Source organism: Schistocerca serialis, unplaced genomic scaffold (assembly GCF_023864345.2).
Source record: "Schistocerca serialis cubense isolate TAMUIC-IGC-003099 unplaced genomic scaffold, iqSchSeri2.2 HiC_scaffold_1223, whole genome shotgun sequence".
Taxonomy (NCBI): domain Eukaryota; kingdom Metazoa; phylum Arthropoda; class Insecta; order Orthoptera; family Acrididae; genus Schistocerca; species Schistocerca serialis.
In genome coordinates this window covers 182,501-185,000 of record NW_026047429.1, presented here as the reverse complement: position 1 = coordinate 185,000, position 2,500 = coordinate 182,501, and positions in this window count along the sequence as shown.

Genomic DNA, 2,500 nt, shown 5'->3' with positions numbered 1-2,500 from the left:
ATCGTACCTTAACCTAACCTATATCGTACCTTAACCTAACCTATATCGTACCTTAACCTAACCTATATCGTACCTTAACCTAACCTATATCGTGCCTTAACCTAACCTACGTTGTGCCTTAACCTAACCTACGTTGTGCCTTAACCTAACCTACGTTGTGCCTTAACCTAACCTACGTTGTGCCTTAACCTAACCTACGTTGTGCCTTAACCTAACCTACGTTGTGCCTTAACCTAACCTACGTTGTGCCTTAACCTAACCTACGTTGTGCCTTAACCTAACCTACGTTGTGCCTTAACCTAACCTACGTTGTGCCTTAACCTAACCTACGTTGTGCCTTAACCTAACCTACGTTGTGCCTTAACCTAACCTACGTTGCGCCTTAACCTAACCTAATTTGTGCCTTAACCTAACCTAATTTGTGCCTTAACGTAACCCATGTTGTGCCTTAACGTAACCCATGTTGTGCCTTAACGTAACCCATGTTGTGCCTTAACGTAACCCATGTTGTGCCTTAACGTAACCCATGTTGTGCCTTAACGTAACCCATGTTGTGCCTTAACGTAACCCATGTTGTGCCTTAACCTAACCCATGTTGTGCCTTAACCTAACCCATGTTGTGCCTTAACCTAACCCATGTTGTGCCTTAACCTAACCCATGTTGTGCCTTAACGTAACCCATGTTGTGCCTTAACGTAACCCATGTTGTGCCTTAACCTAACCCATGTTGTGCCTTAACCTAACCCATGTTGTGCCTTAACCTAACCCATGTTGTGCCTTAACCTAACCCATGTTGTGCCTTAACCTAACCCATGTTGTGCCTTAACCTAACCCATGTTGTGCCTTAACCTAACCCATGTTGTGCCTTAACCTAACCTATAATGTGCCTTAACCTAACCTAAAGTGCGCCGTAACCTAAACTATATTGCGCCTTAACCTGACGCACGTTGTCGCTGAACCTGCTCTGTAATTGTTATGCAACCCGTTAAATTGGTGTAGTGTTGCCTAACCGCAACCCTCGCAATATAGTTCCCTACTCGCACTGCCCGGTCCCCTGTGTATCGCGTCATGTTAAACACCTTGCAGGTGTTGCTGACTTTCCACATGCTCCTGCTATACACTGTAGTGTGGATAGCAGCAGGACGTACATGCCGCCCCCCCCCCCTTCCCCCCTGCCTTCGCAAGCTGGTCGGTGAGAAGTTTGCATGTTCAATGCCCTTCGCATGCCGACGTACTCAGCCTACGTTGTGGTACGGCCTGTCACCTGTCCGCCGATGTACGCAAAACCCACAAACTGTACTGCACATTGGTCCGTATGTACTGAATGATACATCGTGGCACATGTGACCGTATGACGACTGCGCCTAGCAACGGCGGACCATACAGTCCAAATATTGTGCACGCAGCTACGTGTCGTCTCCCTATAAGAGCTGGATTGCAGTGTGGTACGCCATACAGACGTGTGGGAGGAACGGACGCCCTGGATGGCGATCAGCATGAGCAGTCTGTTGATGTAGTGGAGCGTGTATTCGGACGTAGTCGTCTCTTCTCACACACCGTGATAGCATGTTGCACCGCGTTCCACATCTGCGACATGCTGCAGAGGCGGGCTGACAGTCGTTCGCGCAATGGACACCGCATACGTACGGGGTCTACCTTCCACGTGTTCTCTAGGCGTGCACATGTTGTTGCGTCTATGTGGGCAGACGTAGTGTGTTGTGACACCTGACACAGGCATGCAATACTCGTTGCAAATGGCGATGGACGTGTACGTTTGCTGGTGACGTTACGCAAATGAACAACTGGTAACCCGTTGTGGTGCGGTTGTTCTCGCTAGAGGTGAATCAGTGTTGGCGACGATCGGTCGAGCTATTAACCGGTTGTTTCAGGGAGACCCACCATGCCCACGAACGTGAAAGGGGACCCACCATGCCCACGAACGTGAAAGGGGGGGGGGGGGGGGGGGGGGGATCTGGGTGTGAGGCGATACGCGGCGGTGGCTGGGTGGGACCGTCCCCGGCCGGTGAGGGGGGGCCGCCCGGCGTGCTGGCAGCGCGGTGCGTGGGCGCACGCGCCACAGCCGGCTGGTGGGGGCGGCCAGTGGCAGGCGCGCCGGCCGACGGACGCGGCAGGCGGCGCAGCTGCGCGCCGGCGCCCCCTGCTCGCGGCGCCTTGCGGCCAAAGTAGGTCCTCGCGGGCCCGGTGCGAAGCGCGGTGGCCATCTGCAGTGTGCTGGTCCGATTGAGGACTTTGTGCGCTGAGGATGCGCCGCCGCCCGGCGCTCGGCGCCGCGACGCCGTCTGCTGCTCGGTCGCCCCAGCGGTTCTCGCAGGTGGTTTGTATCGCAGCTGTGCGGACGTGTTGGCGCGTGCGCTGTGCTGGGAGAGTTCGCTTCGGCACCCAAGTGGGGCTTTTGTCCTTCTGTGGCGCTGGCGTTGGAGCTGCCGGTCACCGTAGGTGGCGCGTGTTGTCTCCCGCCGGCAATGCCACGACAGCACGC